Below are 22,912 nucleotides of genomic sequence, written 5' to 3'. Positions count from 1 at the left end.
GAGAGAGAGAGAGAGAGAGAGAATGAGAGAGAGAGTCAGCCTGAGAGGTCCACTGTAGCTAAGCTGTGGTGTGTGTGTGGGGGGGGACCTCTCCTGGAGGCCAGACTCCATCTGAGTACCAGATGATTACAGCCACTTCCTAGGCACTCCCCTCCAATTTGGTGCAAGCTATACTGACCTCAGGTGAAGAAGTGTCCCTTCACAGGTCACCAAATATGATGCACAGATGACACGCAGGAATTTTCAGGTGTTCAGGGTTCTTGGGTCCACTCTGAGAATGAAAGCATAGGAAGAGGAAGGATGAACAAAAATTAAGAAATCATCTTATGTGTGGTGATGCTCACCTGTAATCAATCCCAGCTCTCAGAAGACTGAGGCAGGAAGTCTGTGAGTTTGAGGTGACCTGAGGTACATACTGAAACCCTATCTCAAAACAAAAATAAACAAACAAGACTTTCAAAATGGCTTTAAACAGAAATGAAAGCAATGGTTCTTATTCAATAAATATTCATAAAAATAAAATTGTAGAGCTCAATTGCTTTGTTTTTTAAGAATAAATTGTTATTTGGGGTTTTCTTTTTTTTCTGGGTTGGGGGCTTTAACTTGGGGGTTTCTTGCTGATAGGCAGAAGCTCAACTGCTTGAATCATACCTACAGCTTGACAGTTATTTTTTTTACACAGCAGTTTTAGAGTTACAGAATATTTGGCCAGAAACTCCACAGTTCCCACATCCCCTGCTCCACACAGGCACACCCTCCCCCAGGAGGAGCAAGTCTTCCAGATAGGGACAAATTTTACCATTAATAGACCACAAGGAGCATCTTTGCAGGTCAATAGATGACCTTGGAGCTCTTTCTTGCAGTTGTACAGTCTATGAATTTTTAAAAACATGTAATGAATGATCCTGCATTACAGGATTCTACAGAATAGTTTCTTGCCCTAAAAATACCCTGGGCTCTAGATGCTCACCTTTCCATTTTGTCAAAACCTGCCAATCACTAGGCTATATGCTGTCTTCATGGTTTTGAGTTTTGTGGAATAAAGTGTCCTCTCAGATTGCCTTCTTTCACTTGGTAATAGGATCTCTCTGTCCTTTCTTGGCTTGATTATTTTCTATCATCTGGCTGAACCGTGGTTCAGTTATTTATTCGCCTAGTAATGAAAGACTTGGTGCATGCCAAGTGCTCAAAAAGAAGGAAACAGCCATTACCATCCAGGTTTGGGTAAACACCCAGGAACTTCAGTGCTGCATTGGACAGCAAGGCTGTGGCTTGCTTCCTGATAATCTCATGTGTTAGACGGAAGTTGGGGGTGGAGAAAAGTGAGACAGAGAAAGAAGGTATCAGCAGCTGTAAAGGAAGGTGTATAAAAGCACAGTGAAGGCCCGGTGTCCTGGCAAACACATGCATTTCTTGGCATGCCACAGGCTGAGGCAGGAGTATTGTAAGTTCGAGGGGAAACCTGGGCCACAATAGCGTGACCTTGTATCAAAAAAGAAAAAAAAGTAGGTAGTAAGTTGGGTTATTGCCTGAGTTCTGAGGCTCTTGTTTCACCCACAGGAGGTGGAAAGTCCAGGTGTTGGAGTTGCAGAAAGTGCAAGTGCTCTGCCCCTAGCAGCTGTCCATGCTGGCTGCCTTTGCTCCTTACCTGGGCCAGATGAGAAATCTCCTCAAACTACTTCTCTCCACATCCACGTGCCTGCCTCCATCTTCCCAGATGAACAGGAGCAGCTGGTGGTTCAATTCACCTCTCAGTGTCTCAACCTGGCCTGCTTGCAGGAACTTTTCCTGGACTCTCTCTCCTTCTTTGAAGGCCACCTGGACCAGGTGCTCAGGTGAGGAGGATGGAGAGCTTGCCAGTAACAGCCAAGGATGCCTTGTCTTATCACAGTAAATTTCATGGGCAATTGCTATGTCCCAGCACTGAGGTTGTCACAGAGACGGAGACAGCAGAACCTCAGTGCCTGTCTTGTTCACAACCCAGTCATGAAGCCAGGTCTCATATATGTAATCACCATGTGAAGGCAGAGGGATAAGTTAGACTGGATGGTCTGGGAAGGACCTCCATGCCCTATGCCAGCTGGTGGGGGAGCAGATCTAAGGAGGGTGGGCTGGAAGTTGCATTGTACCTTCAGGTCATTCTCTGTCTCCACATTCCCCCTTGTCCACCAATTCCAACACCTGACTACTTGGTCTCTTTGTAGGGAGGGGTCTAATGTCCCCCACTGGAGACCATCTCATGACTGACTGCCAGCTTGCAGAATCAGACTCAAAGCATCTGTCCCAGTATCCGAGCACCCACTAGGTAAAACATTTGAGTCTTTTTGGTGTCACCTTGGCCTGTTTTAGCCCTGATCCCCTCTGAGTTCTGGTAGAGACAGTTGAAGCCACCCTGAAGACCATGGACTTGGAGGACTGTTGGATTCAGGATCTCCAGTTCACTGTACTCCTGCCTACCCTGAGCTACTATCTCAGTTCAATATGTTCAACGACTTAAGGAACACCATGCCTGTGACTGTCCTGGAGCAGCTGTTCTGCCATACCATCCAGCTGTGTCACTTAAGCCTAGAGGACAGGGAATTGTACTGAACCACACTGTCCTGGGACATTTTAATGGTTTCACAATCATGGTCAGCTCATCCCCAACTGGCCCACTACAGTACTCAGAATGCCCACCATCTAAGGAGACCGGGCCAGTTGGGGATAAGCTAACCATGATTGTTAAACCATTAAAATGTCCCAGGTCAGTGTGGTTCAGTACAATTTCCTGTCCTCCTCTCTGTGACAACCAGGCACTGCTCCAAAAGGAGCCAAATCAATATTACGGGTTAGCTCTATATGGTTAGTGCAGACACTGACAACTTTCTTCTAGGCACTTGGGAACAGAACTCTCTGGTACAGGTGCATCCTACAGGGGATCTAGAGGCTCTTTGGAGGTATTCATGTTGAGCTGGGGACTTGATGAAACATTCTGGGACAAGCATCTTATATAGATTCAGAAATAAGAATGGGGGGAAAAAAAAAGAAGAAATAGAAATAAGTTTCCAGAGGTAGAATCCTGCTTGAGAGGTCCTCCAGGGTGTTACCCTGTGTGGATCATTGTAAAGAAATGGTCAGAAATAAAGAGAACCTCAGTGTAAACAACCTGGTGTCCTCCATGATCACTTCACCTGGTGTCCAGTGTAAACCACAGAAATCTGTGTCTGCTCAATGAAGTGTGGCCCCAGGACAGCCTAGCATCCAATGAATGGGGCCATTTTGATCAGCCCCTCCCACTTTCTATTTCTCTTATCCCTTACTTCCTGCCATGGTTGTTCTTTTGGTTACTACACAAAAGATGGTCGACCAAAAATGTGCATCTGAGACTCACTCTTCAAAGTCAAGTTGGGAACCTACGTACAGTGAATGGCATTCTGGAATATGCACACTATTTCACTCCACACTACATCCAAGGTTGAAGCAGGATGTGTTTTAGGAAAAAGAAGCCCTCATAAGCTGTGGTGAAAGAAAGACAATGGGTCTCTGGGCTTGTGACAGGAGTTGGCGTCAATCATGAGGAAGACAAGTATTGCTAGGTAAACATGCTTGTGCAAGGAGCTCACCTGGAATCCTGTGGTTTTGATGAATCCCTTGCCTATGTGGGCCACAGGCATAGGGCTCCACCTTCATATCTTCCTGCCTCCATTTTGATAGGGTATGACGTAAATGAATCCATGTTGATAACTTCCACCAGGTGCACACACAAGGCTAGACAGTGTCAGGTGGATAATGAGTGCCAGCCACTGGAGCAAAGCATGTTCTATCCGTATGAACAAGATGCCAATTCCCTGGAAATCCTCACATGTGCATCTGGGAACTTCAGGTCTGGGTCATTGGCTGTGTGGGCAAAAGGCTTCACTACACAGGGAAAGGATTTTCCCACTTCTACCCATAATAGAGGGGACTCCACATTGTGGTAGCCTGAGCTCTGAGCCTCCCCAACCCCTGCCTGTCTTCCTAGTAGGTGAACTAAAGTAGTTGTGGTCAGGAAAGACAATCACATTTCTGTTAGAGAAATTTAAATCATATAGGTAGGATTATGAATATTTGTCCATCTTAAAATTATACATCCTTTTCAAGGGCTAGGTCATAGCAATGAGATACCTTGAGAATACAGACCTCCTCTCCTGTCACGAGAGACTAAAGTGGCCTCTGGTAAATTCCACATGTCATCACAAGATTGAATAATAGGTTCTCTGTGGGTAAATGAGTGACCTTTTCTAGAGTGATTGTTTCTAAAGAAGAACAGCTGCTTTAAATTTGGAGGCTGGCGGTGTGGCAGGGTCACTGAGGCAAGAAAAACTTGCCTGTCCATGAGGGTAATAATACACATGCAGCTCATGGACACTGGTAGGAGGAATGAGACGATGTGCACAGTAAGAGCTCCTTAATTCTGTTTTTTTTTCCCTTTTTAAAATTCATCCTTTTTGTTGTGTTGTTGTACTGGGTTTTTAACTCAGGGCTCACACTTGCTAGCCAGGGGCTCTACCACCTGAGCCACTCTACCAGCATAGTTCTTCCTTCTGTATCTTCCTAGGAGACATCCACCCATTTCCCGTCCTTCAATTCTAGATAAGTGGGAGGAGAGAAGGGCACAGTCACACCATGGGATGTCCCTTTTACCTGCAGTGCAAGCAATCAGGATTCATCCAAAAAGCAGAGTTTTGACAGCCATGTGGGGAGGAGCTGGGGGCACACCACTGACACATCAGAGAACTTTCCAAGTGACAGGATCTGCTCACCATAGGTAGGACCACCTGGCAAAATTTACTGTTACCAGAAGGACCCGATATGGTAGTTGTTAAAAATCTTCTGTTAGGGCTGGGGGTGTGGCTCAGGTGGTAGAACACCTCCCTAGCAAGTATGAGGTGCTGAGTTCAAACCCCAGCACTGCCAGAAAAAAAAAATCTGCTATTAGGTAAATGCTGTTTGGATTTGAGTTTTTGTGTTGTAATTTATATAAGCAGGCTTTTAATATCTAAAGGAAGCTTAGAACTCAAATGCTGTATAAAATGTGAATACAATGTTAACTGGGTTCCTGCTTAAAAACAAAAAAGACTTTAAAAGCCTATTTTGAAGATCCTTGAAAAAGACATTTCTTTTTTAAATAGTATACTTAAACAATACACTGAAAATAGTATAATATTAGAGCTGACCCCAGATACTACTCTTACTTTTGGTCATGGATGTGAAAGAGATGTAGTGGTATCACAGTGACACTAAGAAGGAAATAGAGAGTTCCCATGAACTCACTGCCCCCATGGGCCAAGCCTCCCCCAGGATCACCTCCTGCATCAACATGTTACAGTCCTGCTCTCCTGAGGACTTGTTGGCAAGACCAGTGTCACCCTCACCGGGAGCAGGACCACAGCAATGTCCACTGCAGCATAGCCTGAGGCTGACGAATGCTGATGCTGCCTGATTATACAGAGAACCTGAGCAAGCTGAGGACCCTGGTGGTCCATAGCATGGTCCTCTGCATCTCCCCACACATGGCTATGTCTCAGCTACTCCAAACTGTCATGGGTCATCTATATGTGTGTGTGTGCCATAGATGGCTTCAGCCTGGGCGTGTTTCTGCGGCAGAGCAGCGTGTGCATCCTGCTATGTGACCACCCAGGCATGCACACGGTGCTCAGGGAGATCCATGGCACCATGCTCATAAGCTGCATGGGCCAGCTGGAGGTGGGTGGAGGGCAGTGGACAGGGGCACTCCCACAGGAGAAGAACTTCCAGCCTCTGCTGCAGGACCAGGAGCAGGAAGTCAGGCCAACTATAGGGAGGACAAGGATCCCTGTGTCCTCTAGCCACACCTGGACAACCTGCAACAGATGGACACGGTGAACAATCACTGCATTCCTGGGCACCCTTGATCTGCCCTATGACCCTGTTCCCCTCCAAGAATGCCACTGTTACAGGGTACTGGATTCCCTCAGGCCCAGAGAGTCCTCTGGTTATGCCAGTGGCCTTCCCAGAGAAGTGTGGTTCTGGATACTCCAATAACTGATGACTTCTGGGGCAAGGAAGAGCCCTATCAGGTCCCAAGGTCCTCTTTGAAGACACCAGCTCCTGGGAGCAGTGGACGTAGGACATTTCCTGCCCTAATCAGGGCCTGACTGCCCTTGACCCACCAGAGGGCTTTCCCTGCCACCAGCCTTTCCTTGGATCAGCAGCCGCTTCCACTGAGGCCTCAGGAAGCCTGGCCCACAGGACAGCAGCCACCAGAGAGGTTGAATGTGTTGGGATGGGTAGGAGGCTAAGATGTTTGCTGTGCTGTCACTGCCAACCCAGCTTTGATGGGAGCAGTGTGGACCCTCTGAAGTGCTCTCATTTTAAAGTCACAATGACAACGTTCTTCCTCTTTCCCCATTCTAGACAAAATATACGGAGTGGTTTTCTATTCCTGCCCTTATTTTTTCTGCCCATATAATTTTAACTTATTTTTGACTGTGTATGACCTGGTAGTTTGAATTGTTTGTTTAGTTCAAGTTATTGGTAAATACTAGGTTTCAAAAGATGAGCTACTTTTAAGCTGTCTGTCCTGCATGGCAATTACTTCCCTAGGAAAACCAAGCCTTCTTTTCAGAGTTCTGGGCTCACCCTCAACACAGAAATGTGCATGTGGATGACGAGACTCCCTTTCTTCCTCCCTTGCCTGATGGCCACAATGAGCTGACGCAGGTAGTGACTACTAAGCAATTCAGCACCTGCCTGTCTCAGTGAGTGCTGATGGCTTAGATCTGATCATAGTGATAAGACCTCAGATCTGTCTGCTGAGCAGACTCACATTTAAAGGAAAGACTGTATTACCCTCAGGTAAATTTTTCCTTGTCTTAGTGTACCTTAAGAGAACACAGTAATCTGTAATCTTCTGTGTTTTCTAAGCAGAGGATTCAGAGGTGCTAAAGTGCTTGTGCTTCCAGACTACTGAATACAAAACACCCTGAGTCAGCTGCTGAATCCCAAGTGAAACAGACGAAAGGACAGTCTGTGACCTGTTCAGTCTCCCAGAATCCCCATATTACAGAGCTGGGATTCTGGCTGTGCTGCTGGTGGCCTTGTCTCAGTCCCTCCTCAAACAGCAAAGCTAGCGCTTTCTTCATCAGGGCGGGCTTTCTGTAGGAAGATGGAAGGCACAGGTGACTTAGGCTGGAGAATTGAGAATTACCATCCTTCTAGACATTTTGGAACTAAAACTGGGATTAACCAGGGCCAACTCCCAAGTCTTGTAAAGAGCAGTTGTGCTGTCTGTAAACAGTTTTATTTTTTTCCCTTAGTAGACTAAACAACTGCCCCTCCTCTTCAGCTGCATTAACACCATGCTTCAGGCCATGGAGCTCTGTTTCTTTGATGCTCTTTTTAGGATTCCTTCTCACAAATCTGTTCACAAAAACAAATTGTAGAAATAAACACATTAAATTTTGAAAAATTAAATGATGCTAAGCTTCTTTAAAGTATTTTTATAATGACATATTATTGTTTTCTCAAATTGCATTAAATTCATAAAAAAATGTCCCTGCAAAGCCAGGTGCCGGTGGCTCACACTTGTAATCCTAGCTACTCAGGAGGCAGAGATCAGGAACATCATGGTTTGAAGCCAGCCATGGCAAATAGTTTGTAAGACCCTATATCAAATAAAACCTTTAAATAAGGGTACGGGGTGGTGGTAGAGAAGCTCAAGGTGTAGACCCTGAGTTTAAGCCTGACTCCCTCCAAAAAATGACTCTGCCAAATCAAGGGACCCTATCTAAAAAACCTCAAAATCAAATGGATTCCACTGTGACTCAAGTGCTAGAGTCTTTGCTTAGCAAGCTTGAGGATCTGAGTACAGGTCCCAGTACTGCCATAAAAATAATAAATGAATCAATAAGTAAAACCTGTGCAAATGTTAACTATTACTTTTTCTGCATCTATTCTGGAATAGTGTAGTTTTTGTACCTTATTCTTCTATAGAGTGTTACATTTCTTGACTTGTAGATGTTGAACTATCCTTGCATCCCTAGGATGGACCCACTAGATCACAGAGACTGATCTCTTGATGTGTGTTGGATTCTCCTTGCTAGTATTGCCTTGATTATTTGCAACTATGTTCATAGGGAATTTTGGCTGGTAAGTTCTCCCCTCTGTCCCTCCCTCCCTCCCTCCCCACCTCCTTCCTTCCTTCCTTCCATTCATCCATCTTTTCCTCTCCTCTCTCTATCTCTCCCTACTTTTTTTAAGTATAGGGGTTTGAGTTCAGGGCCTCACACTCATGATGCAGGAGCTCTACTGCTTGAACCAGGTCTTCAGTCCTCTAAGTTTCCCATTACCACCAACTTCTATTTTGTGGGGCAGGGAGACAGGTGTCAGGGTATCAGGTTGATTGAGAACTCAATGACACAAAAAGCTGACCTTGAACTTGGATCCTCCTGTTTCCCATTCTAAAATGCTGATATTATGGAATTCCTGCTATTGACATCTCATGTCATGCCATTGTGGTCAGCAAAAATACTTGAGATGATTTTACTTTTCTCAAATTTGTTAAGATTTGCTTTGTGATCTAACATATGATCTGGGTTAGAGAATGTTCCATCTGCTGTTCAGAAGAATGTGTATTCTGCAGCTGTGGGGGAAATGTTCTATCAAGTTTCAGTCTAATGATTGTTGATTTTCCCTCAGGGTGAGCTGTCCATTTGTAAAGTGGGGTGTTGAAGTCCACTACTAATATTGTGCTGTAGTCTCTCTCTGCTCTTATATTTAGGAAGAGCTGTTTTCTATATTGTGATGCTCCTGGATCAGGTGTACAGATATTTACAATTATTGAATCTTATTTCTAGATTGACTCTTTTGTCATAATATAATGACTTGTATAACCTTTCTTTCTTTTTTATATAAATTCTATTTCATCTGAAGTGAGGTTAGCCATCCTGCTTTCATTTGGTTTCCCTGGATCTCTTCCCTCTGTCTAAACATGTGCTTACAGGGGAAGTGCATATTTTTCTAAACAACAGCTGATCCAGTACTTTTTAAAAATCAATCCAGTCACCTTAAACTTTAACTGGGGAATTTAATCCATTTAAATTTAAGGTTGTTATTGAAAGGTAGAGATTTTTCTTCCTCATTTTCCTCCTGGTTTTCTTGTAGAGCTTTTGTTCCTCTCTTTCTCCTCTCCTTTTATTGTTTGTTGTTTTTCTCTTGTGAAAAGATGTTCTATTCAGTATTTTTTTCTTTTTCCTTGGTACTGGGTTTTGAATTCAGAGCTTCATAGTTGCTAGGCAATTACTCCACCACTTGATCCTTGAACCCACATCTTGAATGAGTTTGGAACTTTTTTTATTTGTTAATTTTATTTTGGTGGTGCTGTAATTCAAAGCAGTATCTCTAGCATGTTAGGCAACCACTTTATCACTAAGACCTAGGCCCTTATTGTGTTCCTTTTTTGGAGAGAGGGTTTCACCATGTAGCAAATTCAGGCTCATCCTGACCCTGAATTTGCATTCCTCCTGCCTCTGCCTCTGCAGTGCTGAGATTGAAGGCATGGATCATGATGTCCAGCTCATGATTAAAATGTAATACATTTTAATTTCTAATTTGTGAACATGTTGAATTTTCTTTTTGTGGCTCCTCTAGAACTTACATAAAATTTTGTCATTATCAAAGTCTGTTTATTCTGAGCATATCACTAAACTTTGAGTCTCATAAGTTCTCTGGGTCTCACCTTTCCCTTACAATTTGGGTCTAATTTGATTCTTTGAGCTTTGAGAATCTGTTACTTAATACTGCCTAGTTAACTTAGATGAATTTCTATCCAACCCTAATCTAGTTAATCTTGAGGACAGGTTGCCTGAAGTTCAGAAGTTTCTATTCTGATGGACTAGACAAAACTGCTCAATCTTTTTAGGACATCAAGTTGTCAGGTGACCTGCAGACAGTCTAAGAGTTCATTAACAATCTCCATGCTGAACCTACAGTTCCATGATAGGTAACAATTGCCTTGATTTCAAGTGGAAAGAACCATAAAAGGAGGGAAAATAGGTGGAACCAAACTCCTGGAAAATTCTTAAGTATTGTGTGTGTTAGACAAGTCCCCAACCACTTACTTGAGCCATGATCCCATCCTATAGACTTGTTTTCTCAAAGACGTAGTAGTTTTTCTTGTTTTGTTTCTCTCTCTGTCTCCCTATCCCATACCCTCCCTTTTTTGTGAGGCAGGATCTAAAATGAATCACAGGGTGAACTTTAACTCCCAATCTTCTTGCTTCTGCCTCCTAAGTGTTGGGATTACATATGTAATGACTGACTCTGGTCAGGGAGAACTTGCTGATGGCATAGTGGTCATGCTTGTGATCCTGGGGATATTCTTCCTAGGGTATTTGTAGTGCCTCCAGAGTCACACACTTTGGGCTACATGAAGGTATATGACATGCATATCTTATTTTGGTTCTGTGGATATCTTTCAGCACAGACTTCTTGGCCTTCAAAGCCTTTGCTTTGTCTTCAGGTGTGAGAGGGACAGAAGCTTCCTTTTTTCTTTTGGCACCATCTTTCTGTAAAGAGTCAACTTTAATTATTTAAATACTCATTTAAGTGACAATGATTCCAAACATACTAGTTAACCCAAACTTGGAGAAACAGACATGCAATCTCTGCACTCAGGAGGCAGAGAGAGGAGGACAGAGCTCAAGGACATCATGAGCTATGAAGGAGATCTTATTAAAAAAAAAAAAAAAGGAAAGAAAGAAACAATCAAGAAGGTACAAACCACCCACTGATGTTTCAGAAATGCTTTTTAATGTGAATTTGCTTTAAATCCAGAATCAGAAGAAACAGATATGGGTTAAACTCTGCATCAATTTTTGGTCACATTGTAGAGCTCATGCAACAAGAACTGAGTGTAATAAAGTGATCATTGCATCTTTCTGGGCTATAGAGAGTAATGAGTAGAGCAGTGCATGTCCCTTACTCTTCCAATCTCCCACTGCAGCAAGAGTTCTACACAGTGCCTCCCCTGATATTGTTGGTGTGTGTTTTCCCCTGCTGTGGTATTTAAAAATGAAGTGGGGCCCTGCGGTGTCCTTGTGATCTGTGGTCCAAGATAAGAGCCTGTGGGGAGGACCAGTGTCCTGATGCATAGAGATGGCCTCTGAATATTTTTAATTATTTGCTCAAATGTATTTTCCGTTGATTCAAATAATGTTATGTTATCTATTGATGGATACTTTTATTTGTGTATTTATCTCTGCATTTATTCGTTTTTATGCTTCCTTCCTTCCTTCCTTCCTTCTTTCTTTCTCTCTTCCTTCATTTATTTGAGGTCTCAGGATGAAACCCAGTCTAGCCTCCAAGATGTTGGTTAAATGGAACCCCACTCCCCCCAACCCTGCTCAATCTTTCAGTTAGTGAGCACCACTGCATCCTGCCCAGCTGTTTTAACTCTGGAACATATTCATAATGTTGAGATGGACAGACATCCCTAAACAGTGTATTTTTTTCAGGTTTTGCTTTTCTAATATCAGGAAAAGACTGGATGCTTTCCTGTCTCACACTTAAGATTATGATGGTCACAGAGCAGAAAATCACCACCAACGAGGTAGAGTGGATCAAGAGTGGGTCTTTGAACTTCGCAGCATTCCTTAGCCTTTTCTTTCAGGGAGGGTTATCTGACTCACTCAATTCATCTGGAAAAAGTTGACAGCAGTTAGGATTAATTGAGTGGAGCTTCAGGAATGTGACCAGTTGCTGCTTTCTGATTGGACAGGAGGCTGTTGAAAAAGGTGCTTGTAGAGAGGTCAATAAAGCTTCAGAGGAACCAAAAAAAGAAAAGCAGAGTCCTGTAACCTTGAGTCACTGCCTGTCCCTGCCTGGATTCAGAGAGCATCTTGGGGCACCTCTTGCACATTGGCAAGTGATTCACATCCATAATGATACCCTACACCCTCCCTCAGTCAGGCTCAGTTGTGGCCTACGACCATGGTGCCAATGAGAATATGATTCCTGCCTCATCAGATGAACAGGTTTAAGGTTTTTTTTTTTTTTTGGTGGTAGTGGAATTTGAACTCAGGGCCTCATGCTTGCTAGGCAGGCAGTCTACTGCTTGGACCACTAGCTGTTTTTTGTGTTGTGTATTCTTTTTATGTCAGAGTGGTAATGTACCAAGGTTGTAACTAGGTTGTGACATGTAATGCAAAGGCGTGAATGCCCAATAATCAGGCTTATGAACCAAAAAAGAATGTATGTTGAGTAAGGTTCAAGATAGGGTTTCAAACTACTTGCATGAGGTGGCTTTGAACCACAATGCTCCTGATCTCTGCCTCCCTAGTAGTTAGGATTGCAGGCATAAGCTGTAAGTGCCTGGTTCTCAAATGTCTTGAGTGTTCACAGGCTCGTGCCAGTTTTAAATTTTGGGGTGTTTTGGGTTTTGGAGAGAGTGTCTGGCTATATAGCCCTAGCTGGCATTGAACTCATGATTCTCTCCTGTTTCTGTCTCTTCATGGCTGGGATTACAGTCCTGCCCCACCATGCCTGGCTTTTGTTTGTAACTTCTCAAACAAGAAGGATTTATTTTGTTTTCTAAAACAGCACCATCAATTTGGACTTTTATTACTCAACAATTTAAATATTACTTTGTAGTCCCTTAAATTACAGTACCTGACTAAGTGCTCTTGTGCTTTAACAAGTTAAATTCTCCTTATTTATTTATTTAATTATACATTTATTCCTTCATTCATTTAATTCTTTTGGAGACTTGTTTTCACTACTCAGTCCCCACCAGCCTACAACTCTATCTCATATCCTTCCTGGTCTGATTTCAGGCATGGGTATCCCTCCCCCGCCAGGATCTTGCAATTAAAGTTTACAAAGACGGCTGGGACTGGCTCGGTGACTCATCTGTACTCTCAGCATTTGGGAGGACCAATTGTTGGAGGCCAGCTGCAGCTTTAGAGAGAGACACTGTCACAACAAGAAAAAAAAAACCATAAAGAAATGAAGGATGTTTAAAAGCATTTTGCACAGTATTTTGCACCAGGGCCTTATGTATTTGATTCATTCACTTTATTTATTTAGTTAGTTAGTGTAGATGGGGTTCCAATCCAGCAACCTTCTGTCCCTGAGCTCCACCCCAGCCTGTGCAGACTTAAAGGGTGGAGACTTTTTCAGACCCAGGTTTCCCAGGCTCCTCTCCCAGCCTCAGTGCTCATAGCCGCAGGGCTAGTGCTTGGGAATGTCCCTCTCAGAGCCTGCCTAAGGCTCAGATTTCCACCCCAGAGTCACCATTTTCCACATGCTGCCTCACACTGGCTTCCACAATCACTTACTCAAGGTTTGGAAGCAAATGGCACCATGTTCTAGTCTCCTTACTTGATTCAAGAGGATGACATAGAAGGAACAGAGAATGTAGGAAGGATGGACACATAAGACTTGTCTTGACATTGTTTTAGGAACTTGAGTGATGACAGAAACTTTATGACAGAAAGGGTGGGGCGAGCTTTATGGCTCCTTGGTGACCCATCCAGGGAGGCTTGAACTCCCCGGAGCAGTTGTAGGAAATGCAAGGGCCATAGAGAACTTGTGCCCATGTTGGTGCTGGTGACGTGCTCTTCCTGCTGCCAGCTGCCACAGACCTATGGCTTGGTGGAAATCAGGTGCTGAGTTGCAATGATGTAAACTGAGCTCTCTTCCACCATTGCAGAGCAATGACTCAGGTTCTGATTTAGGTCCTTTGATGGTGTGTAGGGAGTTCCTTGGCCTTGGCCTGAAACAGGCATCTCCCTTGACGTTTGCCAGGAGCCTCTCATTACAGATCCTTCAGAATGAGCATCAAGGCCCCACCCACCCTCCTGCAGCTGGCAGGGCAGAGCCTGCTGAGGAACGAGGCCCTGGACATCTCTGCTCTGGAGAAACTTCCTACAGGTCTCTTCCCTCCTTGTTCATGGAGGCCTTAGCCAGGAGACGCACTGAGATTGTAAAGGCCATTGCAGGCCTGGCTCTTCCCCTGGTTCTGCCAGTGACCCTGATTAAGACAAGATACCTGGAGACCTTACAGGTTGTCTGGGATGGGATTGACATGCTACTTGGCCAGCAGGCTCACCCCAGGTCAGTGTTACTCAGGAATTATCAAATGGAGGGTGCCATGGTCTGTGGAAAACTTAATTAGGATATAATGAGAAGGGGAAGTGATGTCTGATGAAGCAAGGAAGAAATTAGAAAGACCAGGGCCATTGCTGAGCTCCACCTAAGAAAGGCCTTCTGGGAGTGGAGGACTACAGTGGATGGATACTAGGATGGCAGAAGGTTCTGTAACTGTGTCCTCCCACAGGTGGTAGAAGTGGGAACCAAAATTGATCCAAAGGCAGGGGATGGAGAAAAGAAAGTGAGAGTTCTGCCCATGAGGCCCAGCCAAGGAGCCTTTGCCTAGCATACTTGGGGCCCAGAGATTAAGGCTCAGCATTTCAAGAAATAAGAGGAAAAGAGATGTAAATAAAAACAGAAAGAAAATTAAGGAGATGAAATTGAAAAGGGTGCAGCAATGTCCAGGATGGAGGATGGGGAAGAGAAGCACAGGTGGCTGTTGGGACTCTGACAAGATTCTTAGTCTCTCCCTGTTTCTCCTCAGGAGGTGGAAATTGCAGGTGCCTGGACCTGCAGACTGCACACCAGAACTTCTGGAAGATGTGGTCAGAAAACATGGCTGGGCACTGCACACCACAGGCCAAGAGCAGCAACTAAGCAGTGAAAGTCCCTCTAAGGATGGGGTTAAAACAGCCCTTAAGACTGATAGTTGACCTTAACCTGGAACTTGAGTACCTGCATGAATGACATATATACCTGTTTGAGTGGGTCCTGCAGAGGAAAAGTTTGATGCAGCTGTGCTATAGGAAGATGAAGATTTGGGGACTGTGCACCTATGGCTCCAGGGCATGGCCCATCCACAGGGTTCTGGGCCTGTTGGAGCTGGACTGGATGGAGGAGGTTTTCATGCATTGTCCCTGGTCCCTGTGCATCCTGGGTGTGTTTGCTTCTTACCTGGGCCAGATGAGAAACCTGTGCAAACTCTGCATCTCTTGTACCTGTGTGTTGTTATGCATGTCTCTAGAACAGAATGAGCAGATTGTCATCACCTTCTCTTTAGAGTTTGTCAGACTCGATTGGCTCCAACAGCTCTGTATGAATGGGGCCTATTTCCTCTGTGGCCACCTGCACCAGGTTCTCAGGTGAGGTTGAGTGGGTGGTCTCAGCAGCACAGAGTCAAGCCTTTCCTTGTTACATAATAGACGGGAAACATGTGCTGTTTGCCAGCCACTGGAGATGTCAGTGTGACCTACGCATTAGATGTGTGAGTGTTGAGTTTTTCTAGTCTATCCTGTAATGTGGACATTCATAGCCCATCAATATCAATGAGGACATTTCAAGGTGAATGACCAGGAAAGAGTTACCATGGTAGGAAGCCAGACAGAAGGGGGTGGGTATGAATTCTTCCCTGGGAAGTGTGTCTAAGCAAGGTGGTGGAAATAGGATGGAGAAGGGGACACTGAAGGAGGGAGGCACCTCAGACTTGCGTAGATCACCAAGAGAGCTCTGCGCTCTGCAGCTGAGTGAGACAGACGGTGCTTGTCTCTAAGTCCCTTTCTCTGAATGGTAGTGTTGTGCTCAGGCAGGGGAGGGATGGGAAATGTGTGGCACTGGGGTTTGGGTGAGGAGCAGGAGTGAAGCAAGGAGACAGTGATGGATGCTGTGCTGGGGATGCAGGGTCGAGTGAGCCACACAGGAAGCAACCCCAGCCAGGTTTCTAGATCTTGCCTGGGTTTGTCCTTCTTTCAGGCCTCCATTGGCCAGAGCTGGTACATTGCATGTGACACTGGGGAGAGGATGCTGTGTAGAGGGGCAGTGAGCCAGTAACACAGTATAAAAGGCCTCAGCCCATATTGGGTCACTAGAGAATACACTATTTTTTTTTTTTGTAGACACTGGGGTTTGAACTCAGGGCCTCATGCTTACTTAGCACTTGCTGCTACAACTTGAGCCACTCCACCATTCCTTTTTTTGATGGGATTTTCCAAAATAAGGTCTTGGGAACTATTTGCCTAATGTCGGTTTTGAAATACAATCCTCCTTGTCTCTGCCTGCTGAGTAGCTAGGATTACAGGAGTGAACCACTGGTACTCAGCCTCAGAACACATCCTTGGGATCAACCATGTATAAATGGTCAGGTTCGCCTTGGGTGTGAATGGAAATGGTCGTGCTTTCTGACCTAGATCCTTTCTGACCTTCTTTCAGCCTACAATCCATTAGCTGGAAATAACTGCTGGGTCTATCCACAGGTGCCTGAAGAGCCCCTTGTGGAGTCACTGTCAATAACTCACTACCAGCTTGAAGAATTAGACTTGAAGCATCTGTCCCAGTGCCCTAGCATCCACCAGCTCAAACACCTGAGTCTGAGAAGAGTCATGCTGAGCTATGTGGGTCCTGAGAACCTCCAAGTTCTACTAGAGAGAGTTGCAGACACTCTGAAGACCCTGAACTTGGAGGACTGTGGAATCAGGGATTCCCAGTTCAATGTCCTCCTGCCTGCCTGAGCCATTGCTCCCAGCTCACCATGTTCAGCTTCTATGGGAACCACATCTCCATGTCTGTCCTAAAGGGCCTGCTGTACCACCCTGCTAGGCTGAGCCAGGAGCTGTACCCTGCTCCTCTGGAGAGCTATGATGGACTGGTATCTGTGGTCATGGGGAGACTTACCCAACATTGTGCTGAGTTCATGGATACACTGAGGACCATAAGGAAGCACAAGCTGGTGCTGCTCGGTACTGAGCACTGCCCTCAATGTGGCAATCAATGAGTCTATAGCATGGAGCACTGTCTAAGCTACTGTTGGATGCCCAGTTGCTGCATACCTAGTTTAGTGCAAATATCCAAATATCCAAATCTTTATTCTGGCCACTATTAAGTAAAAGCCAAGGCCTAGGTGTCTGCTCATGGGAACCATAAGCACATCGTTTCAGCCCACTGTTGAAAAGGTTTGGGAAAAATGAAGGTGATAGAGGAGGGTTCAGATTAGTGGAGAAAGGTTGACACAGGGAACAATGGGTTCTTTTGTCACGTGTCATAGGCAGTCAGAAATACAAATCAGAATGTGCAGATGTGGCTGCAGGCTGGAGAGGTGCGTGAGAGTGTCGCCCTTGCATAATCATCTATATAAAAATGGTCAGAAAAGAATGGAACCTGAACCTCCATGCAAACACTCTTTGTCTGCCTGGTGTGTCATCCTGGTGTCCAGTGTACAGGGAGAAAAGTCCTGTGACTGTAGAGAACCACAGGCACTGAGCTGTCTCATCAGTGAGGCTGAACCAAGAATTCATGGCATCAACAATTGGAGCCACGCTGACGACTGCCTTCCACTTTTCCTTCTCCTTGCATCTGTGACATCCATGTATGTGGCTGGTCAGTTTTAAATGCATAAGTTTGTCAGGTGAAGTGAGCTGCTTAGACCCACTCTAAAGGACAGAGGGGACTGAGATCCAGGATGTTCAGGCTGGGGTGGACCATAGGCACATACGGGGGCTGCAGAAAGGGAAAGACAAATGCATAGAAAGGGAATCAGGTTAACCCACATTTCAGAGGCCATGGTTTGGGTCTTCCAACAATTTCCTTGGCTCCAGCAGACATGGCCTCCTGTGTGGTGACAAATATTCCTCCCTTGTGCTAATGGTTTACTTTACAAAAGTTAATGAAACTCTATCAAGAAATGAAAATTGTAAAAAACTCAAAGGACTCGGAGCATGGCTCTTGGTACAGAAAGGCCCTGGTTCTATCTGGAGCAGAGGGGGGGTTTCATGGAAATGGAACTGCTTCTTCTCCTTCTTTATCCCTCTTAGCAGGCTATCCTATCCTTAAATTCACTCATCCTCCATTCTTGGTAACAGAAAGGAGAGCAGGGAGTCAGGCACAGAATGGGAGTCAGCCTCTACATGGGACCTCCATTTAATCAGGATTCATCCAAATTCAGAGATTCAGCAGGTAGCAGGGGTGGGAGGTGGGAGCACAAAGCTGGATTCATGGGTGTGTGGTTAATGTGCAATCCCCAGTACCCAAAAACACACCTAGACTCACCTCCAGTGATCAGAAAAGATCCAGGGTGTGGGCTTTGTGTGCCCTCTCCTAGAGGCTCAGGACAGATGCTCTGTTTTCAGGCATCTGTCTTGTGGTCATTTACAAAACTCCTGTTAAGATAGACTATTGAGCTTTAATAGTGTGCTTTTTTTTTAATTTAGCAAAGATTTATTTTAGTATAGCAAGATGAAGGGAGAAATGGGGGGAAAAGGGAGAAATATTTCTTGCTCACCATGCAGGAAATGGGAGTAAAGTTTCCTGTGTTGTGATTTTAAGAGATAATAAGGATGTAAATCACTTTAAAAATTATAGAGGAAATTTAGATCTTTCACAGAATGCAATAGTATATGAAAATAATGTTTAACTTGATTGCTGGATCGAGAAAAAAGACACTTACTCTTTGGCAGAGCACTTGCTTATCAAGTGTGAAGCCCTGGGTTCCATCCCACCACTGAAAAAAAAATGACTCTGTAATAATTGAAAAAGTAATCTGTATGGGTTCACATGCCTGTAATCCCAGATTCAGATTATAAATTTTAGATCAGGCTCAAGGACATAGTGAAAACCTTTCTCAAAATAAATTGATAAAAAATAAAGAAATGAGAATTTCAAAAATAAAAGTAAACATCAATGAATGATAATATCACATATTTAATAAATGTTTAGAAGAATAAAGTAACAGAGCTTGAATTGGCATACTTAATGTTTTTGCTGGTGCAAAAGTATTTGAACTCAGGGTCTCACACTTGCCAGGCAGGCACTCTACCACTTGAGCCACTCCACCAGCCCTTTTTTGCATTGGGTTTTTTCTAGATCGGGTCTCTGAAACTACTTGTCCAAGATGATTTTGAACTACAATCCTCCTCAGCTCTGTCTTCTGAGTAGCTAGGATTACAAGTGCTAGCCACCAGACACACTTATTTTTTAATGTTGTCGTTGTTATTTCCACCAGTTTTAGAATCACAGAAAAACTGAGCAAAAGCTCCCCAGTTCCCACATCCCCTACTCCATATAGGCACTGCCTCCCCCAGAAGCAGTGTACGCTTCTGGAGAACAAATTTTACCCAGCATTGACCTACAAGGATGAATATTTGTAAATCCATAGTTGACCTTGTGGCTCATTCTTGCTGTTGTCCAGTCAATGAGTTTTAAAGAACATGTAATGAATGAAACCACATTGCAGGATCACACAGAATAGTTTCTTCTGCTCAAAATCCTGTGTGCTCTGCTGTTCATGCCCACTACAACCAGAGCCTTCCAACCGCTGGGTTTTCTGCTCTCTCCGTGGTTTTGCCTTAGCAGAATGTCATCTAGTATGTAGCCTCTATGATTGCTTTCTTTCACTGGATAATTTTCATAAGGATCGAAGACCCCTCCCCACACCCACCTCCCTCACACAGTCCCCCACCCATGACTTATTTTCAATGTCTGGCAGGACCATGGCTCAGTTATTCATTCACCTGCTAAAGGAAGCCATAATGGATTCCAAATGCTGGCAATAAACAAAGCAGCCATAGCCATCCAGGTGGGGCCAATTCCTTTGGTAAAGACCTAGGAGCTCCAGAATTGCACTGGAAAGGAATGCTTGGTTAACTGTCATTGGTTTTCTTGGCACTCTCACCTGGTAGACACAATAGCCACTGAAAGAGGAAGGTTTGTGTCCCTGACATTCTGAGTCCCCACTTCTGAGCATGGCACCTGACAAGTGGTAGCAAGTGCTCATGTCCTGCAGGTCACATGGAACCTCTACCATCGGTGACAGCCGCTGAAAGGCCAACTTGGAAAGAACACAGCTGGCTAAAAGTAACATGGAAGACACAGCACTCAGGCTGCTGCTCTCACTGCCGTGTGTCAACGTCCAGCCTTCATAAGGGCTCATGAGCTGAACCTCACTTGTTTCCATACATTTTCCCCAGTAACGCAGGACATTGTCACTGTCAAACTGTCCCACAACACACACAGAGCAACGCCTTCCCTGGCCTTCCCTTCATCCCAGACCCTTCTCTAGAGGGTTTGGGTTAGTTTCCTCATTCTAGATTTTTCTGACTTCCTCTCCATTTGTTCATACACATGGAGTCCTCCAGTTTCATCCATCCTTCTAGAAAGGGTGTCTTACTGTGGGATGGTCATGGTGCTTTTCCCACTGAAGTGGAAGGATTGAAGGTCTGTCCTCATTCTCATTGGCTGGCACAGAGCATCCCATAGCTGAGGACTCAGGTGAGCTCTGTGTCTGTTTGTGGACATCTAGCTTCTTCTGATTTGTTGCTGTTACTGAACCCGTGGTCCTAAGGATCTTGACACGCTGAAGCTTCTCTTTAACTTCTCAAAGTTTTCTCCTTGTTCTCTGCTCCATCTGTGCTGAACCTTCAGTTTCCCCTTCTCTGACAGGTTATTTCATCAGTATGAACAGACTCTCCACTGTCGTCCATTTAAAAGAAAAGCAAAGAGAGTGAAAAGAAACCTCCTTCACCTCCATGTCATTCTTCTCCTGCACACACAGCTTCTCCTCAGAGGTCTCGGCAATCCCTGTCTCTGTGTCTGGTCCCTTACACAGGCTCAGTGTCATTTTAAGGAACTATTCCAAGTGCACAGAAGAATACGCTCAGTAAGATTAAATCATGTAGCTGGGTGCCAGTGGCTCACATCTGTAATCCTAGCTGCTCAGAAGGTTGTCAGTTTGAAGCCAGCCCTGGACAAATAGGTCTCAAGACCCTGTCTTGAAAAAAACCCAACACAAGGAAAGGGCTGGTGGATTGGCTCAAGGTGTAGGCCCTGAGTTCAAGTTCCAGTACACACACAAAAAAGTATTTTACCACGTAGAAAACTTTTTATCTGGGAAAGGCCCTCCTGTTGTAACTTTCTTAAGTCTCCTCACCCTCACCATATCCCAAGAGTCCCATATCAGCCTAAATCCTAACTCAACATTCTGCAACATGGTTTCTGCTTCTGGTTTTGCCCTTACCTGCCTGTTTAAATCCCTAGCTCCTGTTTCCCATTCCTCATTTTCCCTGGTCTGTCCTGTTCTTATGGTTGTTAAAAATTGAAGGCATATGTTTCTTTAACTAGGTAGGTCTCATTCTGTATTTCCTTCTAAAATCTGTTAATTATCACACTTTTGACTTATGAATGACTTATTTCATAATTATCCCTGATGCCACTTACCTGAAGTGTTTTAAACCTTTTGACATTTTTGGCAAACTATCCCAAGATCAAATTCTACAAAAAATCTTTTTGTACTTGAACTTAATTTGGGAGGATCCCGAGGGACCCTGAACTTGTCACGGGGTTTATAAAATGTAATGTGAAATGAATTAGAATCATTTCATATGATGGACATTGCTGTCAAATAAATGTTTAGCTGGGTGTAGAGGCACACACCTATAATCCCAGTTCTGGAAAGAGTGGGCAGGAGAGTTACAAGTGGGAGGCCAGCCTGGGCTGTATAATGAGAGCCTGCTCAAGGTGAATCCATGCATACATACATAAGTAGATGGAAGAATGGATGGATGGATAAATAGATGGATGGGCTGTGGGTTGCCAAACCTGCTGGGAGGTGCCTGAGCCTGGCTGCTGAGGTTGGTTGAGGCTCCTGTCTAATGGGCAGGTAATGTGGGGCCTGGGGACCTTGCATACAGATGGGGACAGCCATAGCAGCTGTAGGCAACCACACAGGGTGGATTGGAGGGGTCCTCAAGGGGTGGAGGATGGAAGGGCCTGATTATGGTCGCAGAGTCATAGCCAAGCCTGCACCCTGACACTGATGCTCCACTGATCAGAGGATCACCTGCTGGGTAAGCATTATCTTCCCAGGCAGCAGGGACCACACCACCACCCACCACTGGGTGGCCTGGGGCTCAAATGTGCCAATGCCACCTGTTTTCACTGAGAACCTTAAGCAAGCTGAAAGCCTGGTGGCCCATGTTTGCACCCAGGACCTCTACATCTTTCCAGGCAGGACCACACTGCATCCACTGTGACCCCACCTGCCCTGGGTCACCTACATGAACCTGTGGGACTGATGGCTTCAGCCTGGCTGTGTTCCTGCTGCAGAGTAGTGTGGCACCCCACAGCAGGACTACCTGGACATGCATGCGGTGCTGAATGTGCTCCATGGCACCATGTGCTTCAGCAGCATGGACCAGCTGGAGGTGGGCGAGCCATGGCTACAGGCCCTAGAAGTGGAAGCCCTGTGATGTGGAGTCCTGTGCTCCTAGACCCAGCCATGAAGGATAGTCACACATACATCCACACACCATCCATGGTTAACCTGCACCAGATTAATGTGGTGGCCAAGACCTCTGCATTCTTGGACATCTTGACCCCCACCCTATGACCTTGCCCATGACCAGGAATGCCACTATTACCAAGTGCTGGATGCCCTCTGATCCAAGGAGAACTTCAGGTCAGCCTGTGACCTGCCTTGAGAACTGAGGTTCATGGAGACCCCCAGTGCTGATGACTTCTGGGGTGAAGAAGAGCCCCATCCAAGACCCAAAGGCCTCCTATCAATCCACCAGATCTAGAAGCAGTGGGCCTCAGTCTGCCCTGTGCTGATCAGAATCTGAATATCCTTGCCCCATCACAGGTCTCTCCCTGCCTCCATCCTTGGCTTGGATCAGTAGTTGCTTCCATTGAGGCCTTGGGAATCCTGGACCACTGGACAGCAGTCACCAGGGGGAAGCCCTGCTGTTTGCTGGTGCTGTTACTGTCACAATAGCTTTGATGTGAGGCAGTGTGGACCTCTGAAGTGCTCTCACCCTAAAGCCATAATGACAGTGTTGTGTTC

The 22,912-nt window shown here is 45.1% G+C and overlaps 2 pseudogenes; one reads left to right on the top strand and one right to left on the bottom strand.

The window, feature by feature from the left end:
- Positions 1–12,152: 12,152 nt before the first annotated feature.
- Positions 12,153–12,249, bottom strand: LOC141425397 (small nucleolar RNA U13; annotated as a pseudogene).
- A 1,344-nt stretch (positions 12,250–13,593) lies between these two features.
- On the top strand, positions 13,594–22,319 carry LOC141424896 (PRAME family member 8-like; annotated as a pseudogene).
- The last annotated feature ends 593 nt before the right edge of the window (positions 22,320–22,912 follow it).

Source organism: Castor canadensis, chromosome 7 (genome assembly GCF_047511655.1).
Source record: "Castor canadensis chromosome 7, mCasCan1.hap1v2, whole genome shotgun sequence".
Classification (NCBI taxonomy): Eukaryota; Metazoa; Chordata; class Mammalia; order Rodentia; family Castoridae; genus Castor; species Castor canadensis.
Note: the sequence above shows the minus strand (reverse complement) of the source record. Positions and strands in the feature narration are given on the sequence as shown.